A 20517-nucleotide genomic window follows, 5' to 3' on the forward strand; every position below is an offset into this window, starting at 1 on the left:
AAATATCAAATAATTTTATATTTACATATCATTTTATTCAAGTCATTCATTTTAATTTAAAATGAACATATTTATACACTATATTATTAGTTATTATTTAATACTAATACGCAGGGAGGACTATATTCTTGATGTATTGTTATGCATTGAATTGATTTATTTAATTTTAACCTAAAAAAACTACTCCCTCCGTCCCCCTTAATTCTTTATATTGGGGGATGTGGTCTCAGCACGCACTTTAATGCTCTTATTAAATGTAGTTGCATATTTTTTTTATATATTTTTTCTTTTAAATAAAGATATAATATTCAAACTTTTATAAAAAAAAATTAAAAATAAATTACGAAAATATACTTTATAGTTACATTAAAATGCGTGTCAAACATGTGAAAAACCGTAAATAGATGCGAGTGACGGAGGAGGTAGTAAAATATAGTTATGCATGAAACTCATTAGTCTAATAAAGTAAGTCTTGGACAATAAATTTAAAATCCATTTGAGGGTAGCCTAGCATAATGATTAATGATGTGTTGACTGTAGACTGTTAAGCGTATGACAATGATATCTGCCCCGGCAACAACTGCATCAACACATCCAACTCAAGAAAGAAAATGGTTAAACAAAGTACCTGCTTACGCTTCTCGCTTCTATTTCTTCCTCATTTTTCTTCACACTCCTCTTTTCAGGTTCTATCTCCTCTCTCAATATCATAAATCTTCTTCACTTGGGGTTTTTTTAAACTTGTTAATTTTCATATTTGATCACCTGGGTACTTTTTATTCTTTTCATTACTTTGTTGTTATTATATTTTCTTGCTTAATCGACTCTGAATGATGAGTAGTTTGCAAATTTGAATTCTTATCCGATTGTTAGTACCTCTGTTTAATTTAAATTATATTTTACTATTTTAGTCTACTGATTAATTGTTAGTTGTTTTATGATCAAAATGGATGATGTTGTTGTACCTTTGACCTATGATTCAGAATCAGACAAATATATCAAACATGAAGTGATTGGTCAGCCTTTATCTGTTTGAAGTATGAAGTATATACAGTTTTGCGCCACAAGTTCTGTAAGGCAGTAAAGGTGAGTATTTCTATTCTTTCAGAAATTGTACATCAAGTCGTTGTAGTATAGTGGTAAGTATTCCCGCCTGTCACGCGGGTGACCCGGGTTCGATCCCCGGCAGCGGCGCTTTTTCTTTTAAAAAATAAAAAAATACGGCCGCAGATAAAGCAAAGTTAAAAGATCTTTTCAATAATATATTGTGTACACTACTCAGAAGATTAAGAACTGGGATAAAAATGGTCTGAGCTATCTATTTCGTACTATCGTTTATTCTGCTTCAGTACTTGCCTTCTCCGCTCTAACTTCATTACACGTTGCTTATTCACTGCACCCGGCGCTTTTTCTTTTAAAAAATAAAAAAATACGGCCGCAGATAAAGCAAAGTTAAAAGATCTTTTCAATAATATATTGTGTACACTACTCAGAAGATTAAGAACTGGGATAAAAATGGTCTGAGCTATCTATTTCGTACTATCGTTTATTCTGCTTCAGTACTTGCCTTCTCCGCTCTAACTTCATTACACGTTGCTTATTCACTGCACCAGATAATATTTTGGTTTTAGTAGTAACACTCTCAATTTAGTTTACTATTATAAGAAACAACTCTAGATAATATTTTGGTTTTAGTAGTAACACTCTCAATTTAGTTTACTATTATAAGAAACAACTCTTGAATCATTTCAACTTAACCAAGTGATCCAAATTTTTAATAGCCTAGAGTAATCCCTTCGAACAAAGCCTGGAGTAACAAGTCAGTCTATATAAGTTAAAATTTAGAAGCAGTGTTTACAGAACTTAGAATCTGTAATGGAAACTCCTCCATCAACATCCAACTTGAGAATAAGATGGTTAAATGAATTACCTGTTACGCTTTCCTCTTTAATTTCTTCCTCATCTTTCTTCAGATTCCTCTTTTCAGGTTAAGAACATTAATCTTTCCCTCACTCTCAAAATTTTAATCTTGATCATTTATCTTCATCTGGGGGTTTTCTCAACTTGGTAATTATCATGTTTGATCATCTGGGTACTTGTAATTTCTTTGATTAGTTGTTCTTATTATGATTTCTTACCTTAATAACCTTAAGATGTGTTTGAACATTAAATTCTAAAATTGTTTGCAAATTTATTTTTATCTGATTTTTAGTAATCTGTTTTATTATTTGTATACTATTTCAGTCTACCAATTAATTGTTTGTTATTAAAATGTATATATTCAGATTAGTATATATAAATATAGTGGTTTGTGTTCAAATGCAAAACCTTTTTTCTGATAGAAGCTACTAATCATTTTAACCATTTATTACCATCAATTTATTAATACAATCAGGAATGTTACCTGGGTGTAGCTCCACAGGGGGCAAGTTACTTTTTGAAAAATACATATATTTGCACAGTATTTAAGACAAAACTTACATGAACAGTAATTAAGAATAAGTCACAATTAAGCTGTAGCACTTCACGTTTTTTTAGATCATGAAATCCATCTATTATTGAATTGGCGTTGATATTTTTGGCAATTTCTCTTTTGATGTAAACGATCATGCAGTGATCAGGAAACCGGTTCGTTTATTTTTTTAGAAATAATGTAAGAAAGGAAGAAAGGACTAAAAAATTATTTACGAACAAGTGTTTTCTCGTGTATTACAATGTTGGAACTTGGAACAACTAGTTATCTCTGAAACATCTTTGTAGTCAATAAGTGATAACCACATTTGGGATCAGCTTGATTTGAAATGCACTCACCATTATTGTGTAAAGCATGTGGATGGTTTTACAATGTTAAATTAGTGCACTTCTACGAAACATAGGTGCCTGATGATCCTCTTACAGTAAATGATCAGGTTTGATTGTATGAATCTCCTGATACTATGATGTAGTATTTATATACAACTGGGACTGGATTTTTTAAACATGCATATTCATTTGTTAGCTAAAGTAATAGTATCATTATTCTCCTTATGGCACTCCTTGATATTATTTAGGAGTTCATGGAATGGAGAGTTAACTTAGTTTCACTTGGATTTCATTAACTTAATCTTTCGGATCCTGTGAACCGGTAGGCTGATAACATTAAGATTGTGTATGGACATAAAGAGCACAAAGATCCTGGACCTCTTTTACTTATAATTTTTTTACCCTGATTAGTTAGCTTTAGCTGTTTGAAGTATGCACAGTTTTGTGCATCAAGTTCTATAATTTAGTAAAGGTTACTAATTTCATGCTTCTGTAAATTTGTCATCAAGTCGTTGTAGTATAGTGGTAAGTATTCCCGCCAGTCACGCGGGTGACCCGGGTTTGATCCCCGGCAGCGATGCTAGATTTTTAAAAAAAATATTTGATTTTGCTTGTATAGTTGTATTTAACCAAACCAATTCAGTTTTCCAAATTTTTGATTTTGTTTGTTTTTTAACTAAACAAATTCAGTTTTACTAGTGCAGTTCCTGTTGGGTATAATTCTAACTACACAGCAACAATGGACAATTATATATATAATAACAAGAACATGACAAATAACCAACTAACGAACAAAACACGAAGGCAATAACAAACTATAAAGACTGTAATTGACAAAGAAAGTAAAGAAAACTTATCTCTTATCGCTTTCCAAATTCTGATAAGAAGAAGAACACAACAGCTGAGTCGCCAAACCCTTCAAGAGGACTTGACTGTTTTTGAAGAAATTATTGCCCCCCACTTAAGCTGTGATGGAATGCAGTAATATCGCTTTCAGGATAAAACAGCAACAGATCAATCTGGTCACAGAACCAACAATGATCAACGGCGACTCGCACCTCAGTTTGCCCAAAAACCTATGCAACTCATATATGTTTGCGAGGTAGGCACCAAGACTTGTATCATTTTTATCACAAGTGTACCTCTCAATATATAGGCATCTCAAGTTACTTTTCTTCTATTTTACTCGATGTGGTACACCAAGTAACAAAATAGAAAAAGTAAACAAAATGGGTTTTCCTTATTATTTATATTATATCCAGATTACTTAATATTAATATTATAAAATATATTCAGAGTCTGATTAAAATAATCCTTACTCAATATATTTTATATTAATAATTAAATAATCAATATAAATAATTAAACTTGTAATAGAAAAGAAAAATATAAGAGTTCCCACTAGCACTAGGCCACACAAGCATTCCAGTTATGCTAGTAGTTGTAAACAACACTAACACAAGATGCTATATAAACTCAATATCTTTCTTTTACAATATCAATGTGGGACAAAATCTCCATAACCCATTTCAAACAAGCAACTTTGTCACAATATATTCATGGATTCCACTAAGAAAATGTCTTAGATCCAAATATGAAAGTTTAAGTCCTCATGTCAAGGAACAACCTCAAGTGTTAGTTTCCGGAAATCATATCAAGAACATATATAAAATATGCCTCAAACTTTCCAATTTCTAACAATCCCCCACAAATCCATAATCAAATTGCATACGAGATTTATACATGACATGTTTTTCAGAGTCGGTACCCTTCCGGGTTTGAACCCTCCTAAGTCCTCTACTTCGATGGCTATCGGATACAGATGGAATGTTTCACCTTGAATCTTTATCCGTTGGGTGTAACCACACTACATAGACGACGACAAGTCAAAGGTTATGGTACAATCTACGGCTTTGAGACATTAATGGTCATGTCTCGATCCTGTTCGTCGAATGTTTCGAGGAATAACCCTTTCCTCTAATTGCGACCACACAATTACATTCGCTTAGCTGGGCATCTCCAGAGATGTACTGCTATCATCTCGTCAAACGACTTGACCCCATTCAGAGTTCAAATAACTCTTGCTAACTAGCAGTTCAAGTACCTCTTAAGTTTTATAGGGGATCGACTCAGATACATAAGTATGTAAATGTATATGGTAGAGGTACTACCAATTCATCCTTACAACTTGTTATTACCACATTGAATACACTTCGAGGGATCTCCTCTCAGGTGTATTGGGTTCCCGCTGTTGATGAATTATGATGGGTTACCAGTCCCATCCCCAACCTCGACTTAAGGACTATAGCATGCTCAATCCCTTTAGTTAGCGGATCAGCTATATTATCCTGAGTTCCCATGAACTCTATAGCAATAATCCTATCAGACACAAAACCCCTTATAGACTTTAGTCTAACTTGGATGTGTCTCTTTGTTTTAGCATTATATTTTACACTTCTGACTTTGTCGATAGTTGTACGGCTATCACAATGAACAGAAATGGCAGGAAGCGGCTTGCTTACTACAGGTAACATACTCATGAGTCCATGTAATCATTCAGCCTCCGTCCCTGTGGCATCAAGTGCACACAACTCAGTCTCAAAAGTAGACCGGGTAATCAAAGTCTGTCTAGAAGACTTTCAGGACACTGCTCCACCCGCAAGGGTAAACACATATCCAGTCACTCCATTGGAACCAGATTTCTTAGCTATCCAACTTGCATCACTGTACCCCTCGAGTACCCCCGAAAATCTCCGGTAATGCAAGCCAAGGGAAATAGTTCCCTTCAGATATCTAAGAACTCTATCCAGTGCCTCCCAATGAGTCTTGTTTGGATAGCTTGTATATCTAGCCAACTTAGACACAAAATAAGAAATATCTGGCCTAGTCACATTAGCAAGATATTGCAAACTCCCAATAATCTAAGAATACCTTAACTGAGACACAGGAACTCCTGAACTATTCTTGACTAAGGCAACTTTTGAATCATATGGTGTACTAGCGATTCTACAATTTGAATAACCATACTTCTCAAGTATAGATTTCTCTATATAATGAGACTGTGACAAAGTTATTCCATCAGTTGACTGAGTCAACTTGATCCCAAGAATCACACTAGCTTCACCCATATCTTTCATCTCAAAGTGCATCTTCAAAAAACTCTTTGTCTCGTTAATAATCTCAATATTGGTTTCAAACAACAAGATATCATCTACATACAAGCACACGATCACACAATCATTACCTCTAACCTTATAGTAGACACACTTGTCACTTTCATTAACTAAAAAATTTGAAGTCTAAAACAGTTTCATCAAACTTTTATGCCAGTCTATAGGTGCTTTTTTAAGGCCATAGATGGACTTGACTAGTCTACATACTTTCCTCATTACCAGAAGCAACAAATCCCTCAGGCTGATCCATATAAATCTCTTTTTCAAGGTCACCATGAAGAAAAGCTGTCTTTACATCCATTTGATGGATGATAAGACCATGTACATAAGCCAATGCAATAAGCATTCTGATTATTGTCATTCGGGAAACTGGAGAATATGTATCAAAATAATCAATGCCTTCCTTTTGCCTAAAGCCCTTAGCAACTAGCCTAGCCTTGTACTTATTTATTGAGCCATCAGGGTTTAGCTTCCTCTTGAAGATCCATTTACATCCAATAGTAGAACACCCTGGAGGGAGATCAACTAACTCCTATGTTCCGTTTGAAACAATTGAGTCAATTTCACTCTTTACAGCGCCTTTCCAATGCCTTGACTCTGAAGAATCCTTGGCTTGACGAAAAGTTAAAGGCTCATCCTCGACATTGTAAGTGATAAAGTCACTTCCAAAGTCCTTGACTACCTTTGCACGCTTACTCCTTCTAGGTTCCTCTACTTTGTTAGGAGTAGAGCTACTACCAGGATCCACCCCCACATTTGTCATCTTTTCCACATGATCAGGAATAGAACTTGATGTGTGAGTTGGATCATCCTCAGAATTACCCAAAGATATACCAGTCTTCATTGGGAATACTTCCTCAAAGAAAGTTGCATCACGAAACTCAACTATCGTATTCGCCACAATACCATCTATGTCAGATTTTAATACTAAAAATCTCACAGCAGTTGTGGTTTCAAGATAGCCCAGAAAGATACAATCAACAGTTTTCGGACCCAGTTTCTTTCTCTTGTGTTCAGGGAAAAACACCTTAGCAAGGCACCCCCATACACGAAGATAACTCAAACTTGTCCTACGCTTTCTCCATAATTCATATGGTGTCTTGTCCATATGTTTCAGAGGGACTCTATTCAGAATATGGCAAGCCGTATTCAGAGCCTCTCCCCACATGTACTTAGGTAACCTAGAATTAATTAGCATATTGTTAATCATGTCTTTAAAAGTTCCGTTCTTTCGTTCTGCCACCCATTAGACTCAGGTGTCTATGGTGGAGTAACCTCATGAACTATACCATTGTTTGCGCAAAATTCATTAAACAAGGTACTCGTATACTCACCACATCTATCAGACCTCAAACGTTTAAGTACTTTGCCAATTTGTGTTTCAGCTTCATTTTTATACATAATGAATTTATCTAGTGCTTCATTCTTATGTTTGAGCAAATAAACATAACAATATCTACTACAATTATTTATAAAGGTAATGAAATATCTACAGTGATCCTTGGTCAACACACCACCAAATTCACATATGTCTGAGTGCACTAAATCTAACAAGTCTGAATCCCTAACAACATTATGAAAAGGTTTCCTTGTTTGTTTAGCAGTTACACACACTTGACACTTAGATTTCTTATCAATGGCGTACTTTGGAATCAACTCTAAATTCAACATATTCTTTAGAGCACCAAGATTTAAATGACCAAGTCGTAAGTGCCACAAATCAGATGATTCTACACAATTAACAGAAGGTGCAACACTATCATTAATAAAACCACCCAAAACGGGTTCAACATTTATTAAAAACAAACCATCAGACAAGTAACCCTTGCCAAGGAATGTACCAGTATGAGTAATAACTACTTTATTACACTTCAAAGAAAGTTCAAAGCCATTTTTAACTAAACAACTTCCACTTATAATATTTCTACGAATAGAGGGAACATGATACACTCTAGTGAGAGATAGAATCCGCCCAGAAGCAAACTTCAGGTCCACGTTTCCTATTCCAAGCACTTGTGCAGCACTAGCATTCCCGATCGTCACTGTCACTCCATGACTCTGTTGATAAGATACAAACAAGCTAATATCAGCACAAATATGTACATTAGCTCCAGTATCAATCAACCATTCATGTGACAGATAAGTGGAAAGTAGTACAGGGTTGTAAGTAACATACCCGTCATCGGTTCCAGAGGCAACAACCTCTCCAATGACCATGTTAGCTACTGGCCCATTCGTGGTTCCAAGTTCAAGCACAGTATTTGCTTGAGCTACCACTCCAGCTTTCTTAGCTTTCTTACTTGGACAGTCCTTGCTCCAATGACCAACCCGTCCACAAGACCAACATGGTTTGTTTGTCTTTGGTTTCTTAGCCTTGTTCTTGTCAAGTTTAGTGTTAGCCTTCTTAGTGACTACCTTTCTTTTCTGTCCTACAGTCACTACATTCACCTTCGAGCTCTCATGTTCCACAGGCAACACATGTCCCTATTTGGACTTGTGCTGCTCCTATACTGAGATGTCCAACATCAAGTTAGTCCATGTGATCTCTCCTTTCTGTCTTTTCAGGGAGAGAACAAACTCTTCTCAAGACTTAGGGAGCTTTTCAATCACAGACATCACTCGAAACTTCTCAAGCAAGACCATACCGGACTCACCCAAATCATGAACTAACATCTCAAACTCATGAACCTGTTCAGTCATGGATTTTCCATCTACCAGCTTAAAATCAAGAAACCTAGCCACAGAATACTTCTTAAATCCTTGAGAATCAGTATTATGGGTTTGGTCCAGCTTATCCCATAAGACTTTAGCAGTATAGGCATCTGATGAATAAACATCGAACAAGGTGTTCTCCAAGGATGCCAAAATTGGCTGCCCTAGCCACCCCATCCTTCTCAGCCCATAAAGCATAAACCTTAACAGATTCAGCTTTCTCTTGATCCAACCCAGGAGGATCATACTGTACCACTAACAATAGACCCTTAACTGTTAACTAGAGCTTCGTCTTTTTCTGCCAAAGAGAAAAGAAGCTCCCCCACTAAATTTATTAGGCATACCCGATAAATCAATTGGATGGGGAAAACGATACGTGGTCCAGTCAATGGTAGTAGTACCACCAGAACCAAAACCAGTCTCAACAATTTTAGGAACATCAGCAGTTTCGTTAACCATCTTGCTAATTAATATATAACACAGATAATCTCTTCAAGATTGTTGGGTATAATTCTAACTACACAGCAACAATGGGCAGTTATATATATAATAACAAGAACATGGCAAATAACCAACTAACGAAACAAAACACGAAGGCAATAACAAACTATAAAGACTGTAATTGACAGAGAAAGTAAAGAAAACTTATCTCTTATCGCTTTCCAAATTCTGATAAGAAGAACACAACAGCTGAGTCGCCAAACCCTTCAAGAGGACTTGACTGTTCTTGAAGAGATTATTGCCCCCCACTTAAGCTGTGATGGAATGCAACAATATCGCTTCCAGGATAAAACAACAGATTAATCTGGCCACAGAACCAACAATGATCAACGGCGACTCACACCTCAGTTTGCCCAAAAACCTATGCAACTCATATATGTTTGCGAGGTAGGCACCGAGACTTGTATCATTTTTATCTCAAGTGTACCTCTCAATATATAGGCATCTCAAGTTACTTTTCTTCTATTTTACTCGATGTGGTACACCAAGTAACAAAATAGAAAAAGTAAACAAAATGGGTTTTCCTTATTATTTATATTATATCCAGATTACTTAATATTAATATTATAAAATATATTCAGAGTATGATTAAAATAATCATTACTCAATATATTTTATATTAATAATTAAATAATCAATATAAATAATTAAACTTGTAATAGAAAAGAAAAATATAAGAGTTCCCACTAGCACTAGGCCACACAAGCATTCCACTTATGCTACTAGTTGCAACACTAACACAAGATGCTATATAAACTCAATATCTTTCTTTTACAATATCAATGTGGGACAAAATCCCTATAACCCATTTCAAACAAGCAACTTTGTCACAATATATTCATGGATTCCACTAAAAAAATGTCTTAGATCCAAATATGAAAGTTTAAGTCCTCGTGTCAAGGAACAACCTCCAAGTGTTAGTTTCCGGAAATCATATCAAGAACATATATAAAATATGCCTCAAACTTTCCATTTTGTAACAGTTCATATGTCATGGGCTTGTGTTGACTTGACAAGTGTACTCTTAATATAGATTAAAGAGTAATGATTTCATATTTTTCTCATTATATTTTTGTATACTTATGACTTTGCAGCTGAATTCCATTGTACATTTTCTTATTTCCAGAGGAGAGTGGGTTGAGTTAAAAAAAAGAAAGAAAGATGAGAGTGTTTACATGGCCTAAGTTGCTATAGTTTAGAAGCAGATAGTTTGGTTAAGAGGAATTAATGGATAGGATAATTATTTACGATGCTGTCGTTTTTTACTGTTTGATATTTCTACATGTAACTTCTCTGCTCTCCCCTCATGTGCAATTTTATGGAATTATAAATGAGAGGTAAACTTCAACATATAATTATATACAAGAAACTCAGAAGTTTTGTTCATATGGTTAGAGACTCTCGCCTGGAATACCCTGAAATTTTGAAACTATATATATTATATGTAGCAGATTACCTTAAATATAGATTGCCCCAGTTGTTGAAGGCATTGCTTTCCTTATGAATTGCTTGTCATCATTGTATTATTTGGAGGACGTTGATTTATCATTTATATCTCATTTGGCTAAATTTGGTCTACAGCTCTAGATTTTCGGGTAGAATTCATTCGGAGTACCCTTAAGAGTAGTTCTGCTTCCACCATTGTTCATACAGCTAGGACGTATTATTATAAATTTTTTTACATGGAATTATGGCTATCCACCTTCAATTGATTCATAGTACAATAGTAACTCTCACATAACAGATAAAGCAAAGTTAAAAGATCGTCTCAAAACTATATTGTGAAAACTAATTAGAAGATAGAGAACTGGGATAAAAACGGATTCAGCTATAAATTCGTATTATCTTTTTTACTGCTTCAATACAAGCCTTCTCCGCTCTATACTACTACAGATAAAATAAAATTGAGATGATATTGTATTCTATAGCCATTTAGAACTAGCGAAGCAAATTAAGGACACTAAGTGTCTTGTCTGGTCCTGAATCCTTGCCAGGAAGGATGAAATAATAGAATGTAATAAATTGGATGTATTGTTAAAGTTAGTGAGACCGAAAGATGAAGTTTGGTTAGGTGATGGAGCCAGAGGCGGATCCTCTAAGGGGCAAGGGGGGTCATTGACCCCCCTTAAATTTTTAGTTTAGTTAAATATGTATATTCATAATATATAAAAATTAAAAATGACCCCCCTTAATTTTTGCCAAAAAAGAGGTTGTCCCTTTATGAGTTACAAATAAAAGTAGAAGTTGGGATTATATGACAAAAAATAATAAGAATAGATATTGAACGAGCAATTCTAGTTAAACCACTTTAACACCATTAATTTTAATTTTGATAGAATTATAATGAAGCTAATATGAAGTTGATTTGTTGCCTATCATGTCTTAATCCACATAATTTTTTATTAGCTTTTGATTAAAATTCTGTCCTTCAAAATTTGATCAAATACGTCTTCTAATCACTTGAAGGTCAGCTTTTTAACTATATAGTTGACACAAGAACCAAAATTGATTTTCAAAATTTGAATGGTATTCTTGACCTTGTTCAAAAGATGGTTGAAAAATACAAAGATAAGGGTGTAATTCGAGTCGGGTTTCGAGCCGGGTTTAATCGAGTCGAGTCAGCTCGTTTAGTTAAACTAGTCTAAACCTCTGCTTGAACCCGACTTGTTAATTTTCACGAGTCGAGTCAAGCCGGTTCATTTAGCTAAATGAGTCAGTTTTAACGAGCAGAGAGAGCCAGCTCGTTCAATTTTACACAAAATCGAGCCTAAAACGCTACCCGAATTTGGCTCATATTTAATTTCACGAGTTGAGTTGAGCCGACTCATTTAATTAAACGAGTTGAAACCTCTACCCGGACTCGAGCTCGTTTACAAAACGAGCTGAGTAGAGCCCAGTAAAACGAGTTTGAGTCAGGCGAGCTCGCGAGCTGCCGGGATCGTATTCCAGCCTTACACAAAGATATTGAATATCTTTGAGTTTGGTAAAATTGTCAGTGATTCTAACGGTTGCAACTGCAACAATTAAGAGAGGATTTTCAACTGAAATATTCTCAATAATCTAATATATAAGATCATATTTTTGATTTTTTTTCGAGTCGAGCTCGAGCTTAATTCGAGCCAAATTCGAGCAGAACATGCCAAATGCTCGGCTCGAGCTCGTTAAAAAAAAATTCCGACCTCCCTTATATTCGAAGCTGGATCCGCCACTGGATGGAGCACATAAATTGTAATGCAATAATACTTGATGAGGAGGAAAGTAGAAGGAAAATATAGCTAAAAATTAAATAACAATCAAAAGGGAAGGAGACAAAATAAGCAAAGCTTATATTCTGTATTTCATAAAGTATATCCAATGCCTCCTGAAAACATTCAGGCTCCCTTATATATAGGGCTGATTCTTTTTAGAATATGTAAAGACATATATATTAAATACAAGTACATGAACAGATTTAGATAAGTAATAGATGCATAAACTGCCACCAAGAAGACTAAAGGGTATTCTTTGAATCTGGTTTTAGAGAAAATTCTGGAAGTTAGCTTTAACTCAGATTATTTTGGATTGTTCTAGAACATTGACATTCTGCACTTCATCATCCTCCCTAGGTGAGAAAGAACTCGTCCACGAGTCTTCAGAAAAATCTCCATAACATTGAAGGTTGGGTGGGTACGAATATTTGGCGGAAGTTCAACCTTATAAGCGTTATTATTAATCTTCTTAAGAATTGGACAAGGGCCAATATTCCTCTCCTTAAGTTTATTATACCCTCCAGCGGGAAAACGTTCTTTACTCAAATGAACCCAAACAAGATCTCCTTCATTGTAAGTCTTTGTCCTACGATGTATATTGACAGCCTCTTTGTAGTTTGTACTTGGTGTTACTTTCTTCCAGTTTCTTCTTGACATCCTCGTGAACTCTGGACATCATAGAAGCAAAGTCTTCGGCCTTTTTACTGGTTGATGATAACTTTAGAATTGGTGCAAGATCCAAATAATGATTTGGAGTTTTTCCGTAGACTATCTCAAATGGACTTTTCCCGGTAGAGCGATTCACAACATAATTGTATGAAAATTTAGCTTGTGAAAGTACGAGATCCCATTGCTTAGGCCTCTTTGTTGCCAAGCTTCTAAGCAAATTTCCTAAGGTTCGGTTCACAACCTCAGTTTGTCCATCCGTTTGTGGATGATATGCACTACTGAACTTTAAGTTGGTACCAAGCATCTTCCACAAACTCCTCTAGAAGTGACCAATGAATTTACTATCTCTATCCGAAACAATGGACTTAGGGATTCCGTGGTGCTTCATCACATCGCGGAAATAAAGGTTAGCAACATAGGAAGCATCCATGGTCTTCAATAAAGGTTAGCAACATAGGAAGCATCCATGGTCTTCTTACACGGAATGAAATGAGCTATTTTGGAGAAACGATCAACAACCACAAATATAGAATCGTTTCCTTTCTGCGTTCTTGGTAAACCGACCACGAAGTCCATGCTAACATCTTCCCACGGTGAATTTGAAATTGGCAAGGGACTATAATAACCTGTGTTTTGGGCACCTCCTTTGCATGTTTGGCATATTCGACACCTTTTCACAAAATGGTTTACAGCTCGAAAAATAGTTGACCAGGAATACTTTTCTTTGACAATTAAAACTGTCTTATCTCTACCAAAGTGTCCACCAAGTCCTCCCGAATGTAGCTCCTTGATAATATATTCCCTAAGAGAGCATTTTGGAATACACAAGTAGTTGCCTTTAAAAAGAAACCCATCCTGAAGTATATAATTACCTTGCTGTCCAGATTTGCAAGCTTCCCAAATATGGCCAAAATCTTCGTCCTTGCGATACAAATCTGGAATGGAATTGAACACTTCAAGCTTCAAACTTATATAGTTGAGAAGACAAACTCTCCTACTAAGTGCATCAACCACTTGATTATATTTCCCGCTCTTATGTCTTAGCATAAAAGTATATTCTTATAAAAAAGCAACCAATTTTGCATGTCTTCTGTTTAAGTTTCCTTGATTGTTGATATACTTCAGAGTTTCATGATCAGAATTTAGTATGAAATCCCTTTGAATGAGGTAGGGGCGCCAATGACGAAGGGCTTGGACTATGGCATAGAATTCGACATCGTATGTAGAGTATTTTTTTCTTGCTTCATTGAGTTTCTCGCTAAAGAAGGCACTGGGATGACCTTCTTGGCTAAGCACACCGCCAATGCCTAGATGTGAGGCATCACAATCGACCTCAAACACTTTCTCAAAGTCTAGCAAAGCAAGAACCGGGGCACTGGACAACCTCTCTTTAATAAGCAGAAAACTCTTTCAGCCTCCAGTGTCCACTTAAACTCACTTCTTCTCAAACAATAAGTCAGTGGGGCTGATATGGTACTGAAATTTCTGATAAAACGGCGATAAAAAGATGCCAATCCATGAAAACTTCTTATTTCTTGTAAACTTTTTGGTGTTGGCTACTCTTGCACAGCTTTGATTTTTTCCTCATGAACTTTAAGGCCTGTAGCAGTAAATAAAAAACCTAGGAACGAGAGTGTAGCTTGCATAAAAGAACACTTTTTGAGATTGATATATAATTTTTCACCTCTCAAAGCTGCAAGGACTGCCTTTAAATGTTCTGTATGCTCATTTTCATCACGATTATACACAAGAATGTCGTCGAAATAAACAACCACAAACTTACCAATAAATGGGCGAAGAACTTGATTCATTACTCTCATAAAGGTGCTTGGGGCATTCGAAAGGCCAAATGGCATAACAAGCCATTCATAAAGTCCTTCGCGAGTTTTGAAAGCGGTCTTCCATTCATCACCTGATTTGATGCGAATTTGGTGATAACCACTTCGAAGATCAATCTTGGAAAAGACTTTTGCACCAGCAAGCATGTCGAACATATCATCGATTCTTGGGATTGGAAATCTATATTTTATGGTAATTTTATTGATAGCACGACTATCAATACACATACGCCAAGTTCCGTCCTTCTTTGGAGTTAACAAAGCTGGAACTGCACAAGGGCTCTTGCTTTCTTGTATGTAACCTTTCTCCAACAGCTCCATAACTTGTTTTTTTAATTCTTCATGTTCTTTCGGACTCATACGATAATGAGCTTTATTAGGAAGACTAGATCCAGGAATCAAATCAATTTGATGTTGAATATCCCTTAAAGGAGGCAGCCCTTTTGGTAGCTCTTCCGGCATGATATCGTCAAACTCCTTTAGTAGGGGCTCCAATTCAACAGGCACATAAGCTAGTTTCCCCATATTTTTAGAGAAAAGAACATAAAACATACCATTTTCCTCACTTTCTTTAAGGAATTTGGACAAGGTCAGAAAGTTATTCGCCTCTCCTTGAGATTTTGGTTTTTTATCCTCTTTACTAGGTAATAAAACAATCTCAAGTTTACCCATCTTGAAAGAATATGTATTTTTGTGCCCATCGTGCATGACATGCCTATCATATTGCCAAGGTCGTCCTAGGAGTATGTGACAAACATCCATAGGGACAACATCACACCATACTTGATCCTCATATCTGCTTCCCATCGAAAATGAAACAAGACATCTTTTATTAACTTTTACCTCATTTCCTTTCTTGAACCAAGCAATCCGATAAGGCTTAGGATGTGGCTCCGTTTTTAGCTTGAGTTTATCCACCATTTCCTGAGAAACAATGTTTTCACAGCTCCCACCATCAATAACAAGGGTGCAGACTTTTCCATGGGATTTGCATCGAGTCTTGAAAATATTGGAACGCAACCAATCTTCTTCATAATCAACTTTAGGAGTGGCAAGAGCTCTTTGAATCACTAAGCTCTCTCCATCTTCTGCCTCAAGTTCAACTCGTTCTTCAACGCTTTCTTCGTCAAACTTAGGTGGCCCATAATATCTGTCGTCACTTTCTCCATCACCGAAAGTTACAAGTTTCTTTCGACAATCACTCGAACGATGACCAATCTGGCCACATTTGAAATACTTGATTGTATTGTTACAGCTACTGCTGGATTGTCCCCCAAATTTATTAGCAGAGGCAGATTTTTCAGAGTTTTTGTTTGCACTCCTAGATTTGGAAGTTGCAGTTCCACCATGTGAAGTTTCTCCTTTTATGGAAGCATGTGGACCGCGATTGTCCATATTTTTCTTTGTGCTGCCTCTTGCATGTTTGGTCTCCACTTTTAGGGCTAATTGATATGCATCATTAACACTCCACAACCTATGTAACTCAACTTCATCGCATATGGAAGGTTTCAAGCCACCCACATATCTTGCAACTAGTTGTTCTTCACTTTCTTGAACGTCATTTCGAGCCACCAGTTTATAAAATTCTTCAGTGTACTCCAAAACACTTTGGCTTTCTTGTGGAAGGTTGTTGAATTGTGAGAATATCATTTGAGAATAATCTGGTGGAAGAAATTTCTCTTTGAGCCGAGATTTCATTTTGTCCCAAGAAGATATCTTTGATTTCCCTTTGCGAAGTCTCATTTCTTGAACCTTATCCCACCATGTTGAGGCATACCCACACAACCTCGTAGCTACAAGCTTGACACGCTGGTTCTGTGGAGTTTCTTTGTAGTCATAGAACTTCTCGATGGCACTAAGCCATTCAAGGAATTCTTCTGATTGAAGACGTCCATGGAATTCCGGAAGATCGATCTTGATATGATCAAATCTATGACGCGAATGCCTGCGATTGCTGGCAAAGGGGTTCACATCAGATTCATCATCACTAGATGATTGACTATTATTTGATCCACCATGCTCCTGACGAGCGGTTTGGCATTCCAAAAGCATAGTCAACTACTCAACTTGCCTTCGAAGTGCTTCAATTTCAGCATCTTTCTCTTCTTTCCACTCATCCGTTACATTGTTACCACGCCTTCCACCTCTTCTTCCTGCCATGATGAGAGATCAAAGTAGCAAGCCCAAGAGAGTAGCACAAGCTCTGGTACCAATTGATGAGGAGGAAAGTAGAAGGAAAATATAGCTAAAAATTAAATAACAATCAAAAGGGAAGGAGACAAAATAAGCAAAACTTATATTCTGTATTTCATAAAATATATCCAATGCCTCCTGAAAACATTCAGGCTCCCTTATATATATAGGGCTGATTCTTTTTAGAATATGTAAAGACATATATATTAAATACAAGTACATGAACAGATTTAGATAAGTAATAGATGCATAAACTGTCACCAAGAAGTCTAAAGGGTATTCATTGAATCTGGTTCCAGAGAAAATTCTGGAAGTTAGCTTTAACTCAGATTATTTTGGATTGTTCTAGAATATAACATTCTGCACTTCATCAATATTGTAGTTATTTTGGATTGTTCTAGAATATAACATTCTGCACTTCGTCAATATTGTAGAAACAAGTGAAGCTAACTACAGAGGATCAAACGAAAGATATTCATTACAAGTTGCTTATGTACCGCGCTAGGTGATACTTTGGTCACTCTCAATATAAAAGCATTAGCTGTTTTAGTGAGTACCTTACTATTTAGGCCCTGGTAGAAGTCAACATACAGTAACTTAGTGATCCAAATAATTTGATGAATAAATAATCAAACTACCATAGAACAAAACAAACTAAGCAATTTAATTTGGTCATTCAGTTTGACTGGCTGTTTACGTTAACGAGTCTCGGTGATTTTTACCTTTTAAGTCTGTGTTCTGCATCACAAGGAAAGTTTTAAGTATATCATAAATATAAGCTTGTGGATTTTTCTATTTATCATTGAATAAATTTACATCTTTCATATCTAGTAAAATCTGCTTCCATCCCTAGCATTCTAGCTTAATATCCCTAGCAAGAATTCGAGGCTTCGAGTCTTAGTGGAGACAAATATGTGCGTGAATATTTGAATTTCTTGTAATTGACAATACCGGAAAGAAATCTTGCTCCTAGTGATAATACAATTACACATGTAATGGAGTTGATTACAAATTGATTCGAGTATATAAGCCCGCATCTGTTTGATTGTGATGTATTGTTGACCATTCAATTGTTGCCATGACATTTGTGTTATATGTCCTCTTCGAAAATCATCTTTCTTTATAAAGCATATGTCATAATCTCTGACAATAGTTACATAATATTTATTTGAATAGAAATTTATACTGTTATATGACTTTTTGATTATTATTTTTTGCCCTTTTCTGGTTAATGTACGAGGATACCATGTAGATCTGGAATGTGTAGCACACCTATGCAAGTGACGTTTCTCAGTTGATTGCAAGTGAGATATTTCCTGTTTCTGTAGTAAAGGCCCTTCTCTACCCGGAGGGGGCGTTGTAAATGGACTTGTCAGTAACATGACACTTACAAGCTGGGTGATGTGTTGAGCATTTACAACTTGACTCATGCAAAGGAGGCTTCTCCAGCAGCTGATCTCTAGCGCTTGGAGGTTTGTCTAGTCAATTATTGTATTTTGATCTTCATGCATTACACAAAAGTAGTTAACCCTAACACTTGAGTGGTATCTTTTAATCTTGTATTCAATTATATTATTCCATTAAAGATATAACACAACCTTGGTGAATAAGACAACCCTCTTTATAGTCCATACCCCTGACTCAAAGTAGTGTAGGATATTATTTAAAAGCTATCGAATCGCTACCGTGTCCACCCTAACACTATGTTGATTGCCATTGTTTGTTCATTCTCCTCCATAAAGTATGGTGCGAATAAAATTGTGAGAAGTGCCGCAGCTCGACCCATTGCACAACCTCTAAAGAGGTCCAAAAAGTCTAAAGCTAAAATGATGTAGGTGGTTATGCTTTCAGTGACAAAATTTGTATTCCGTTCCTGACACCGTGCATTACCGAATTGTCACTGTGTATGTGTATGTGTATGATATGAAGTATGCCAACTCTGCGGAGTCAAAACTGACAGTTGATTGATACGCATCATTATGTAGTAGTAATACACACACGCACACTAAGTTAATGATCCTAGCTTGGCTGCTTAAGCACCAAATTTGCTTGAGTATTCAAGTTTGATTGACATAACAGTTTTTTTGGCTTCCTGATTTTTTCCTTTTTTGGCTTCCTGTTAACTGCACATGCTTTACTTATTTATCACGTGTTGCTGTACTATTGCTTCTGGAAATTTGCCAAATGCATATGGAAAATGTGTACTGACCCAGATATTTTTTTCAAAATCTTTCCAAAATGCGATGTTGTGTCGAATTGTGTAATTACCGAGTTTACTAATAATGTTACAGACTAAACGATAATATGGACGATGCGCACCCCCAAATCAAAGCGCTTCATGTATATGCCATGTAATTTGATAAAAAAATGGGTAATAAATTTGAGGTACTTAGTTCTACTCATTATATATTACTGTTTTCTCTTTTATACAAATCAGCCGATTTTTCAAAAATGTCGATAAATTGCTGATAAATCGGTCAAAAATATTTGATCGATACGCTAATATTTTTGACCGATTCGCTAAATCACTGATAAATCATCCGATTTGTTATAATTTCAATATCAAAATATATAACCATGATTCTTCTATTTTATAGTAAATATATATTATATATTTTAAATGATCCGCATGATGTTGAATGGTGACAGGAATACGAAAATCTATTTTTGAAAAATAAAATAAAATTAACATTATGTAATAAAATATAAAATATTATGTTCTCTAATAGAACAATGAATAACGAATAATGACATTTTAACAGGAATAGATGTAATATACTTTATTTAAAAGGATTTCCGGTGTTATACCTACAACTTAAATTACATGAAATTTTATATATTTAAATAAAAATTGCCGCTTGTTTTGTAAACATCAACTTCTAAAATAATATTCTGATTTTTTTTTTATATTTTCTATTTGAACTTGGTCATTATGAATTTTTGAATAAATAAATATTGAAGTTTAGGGGAACATTAATTATTTAATATTTTTTTTTCAAATAATTCAAAAAATTAAGAAAATTAGAAAAATAGATTGAGACGATATGAGATGCGCCACTCACCGCACTCGTTGTATTGTGTTCATGATTGTAAAAATCGACTAATAGGTAGATGTATAGATTAGGATTAGGAATTAATGGAGAAATCGGTAGTTAATCGGATATATATTTTATTAATTCAACATAAAATTATATATATATATATATGTATATGTATATATACATGAAATTAATAAAAATGAGTTACATTTTAATAAAAATAAAACTGAAAAATAAAATCACCCAACAAGACAAACATCTTAAGCAAAATTAGAGATGCACAAAAAGACTATCGGACCAAGCTTTATAGGACTTTAAAAAGCCCTATTGTTTTGGAAACGTA

At 35.3% G+C, this 20517-nt stretch overlaps 1 long non-coding RNA gene and 1 other non-coding gene across 2 annotated transcripts; both read left to right on the forward strand.

Annotated features, from left to right (window-relative positions):
• The first annotated feature begins 497 nt into the window (after positions 1-497).
• Positions 498-19195, forward strand: LOC141667153 (uncharacterized). Its single transcript, XR_012552522.1, has 3 exons — positions 498-686; positions 984-1086; positions 18389-19195. It is a non-coding gene; the product is annotated as an uncharacterized LOC141667153 (long non-coding RNA).
• On the forward strand, positions 1123-1194 carry TRNAD-GUC (transfer RNA aspartic acid (anticodon GUC)). The gene has a single exon. It is a non-coding gene; the product is annotated as a tRNA-Asp (tRNA).
• Positions 19196-20517: the final 1322 nt, after the last annotated feature.

This window comes from Apium graveolens, chromosome 6 (assembly GCF_009905375.1).
Source record: "Apium graveolens cultivar Ventura chromosome 6, ASM990537v1, whole genome shotgun sequence".
NCBI lineage: Eukaryota > Viridiplantae > Streptophyta > Magnoliopsida > Apiales > Apiaceae > Apium > Apium graveolens.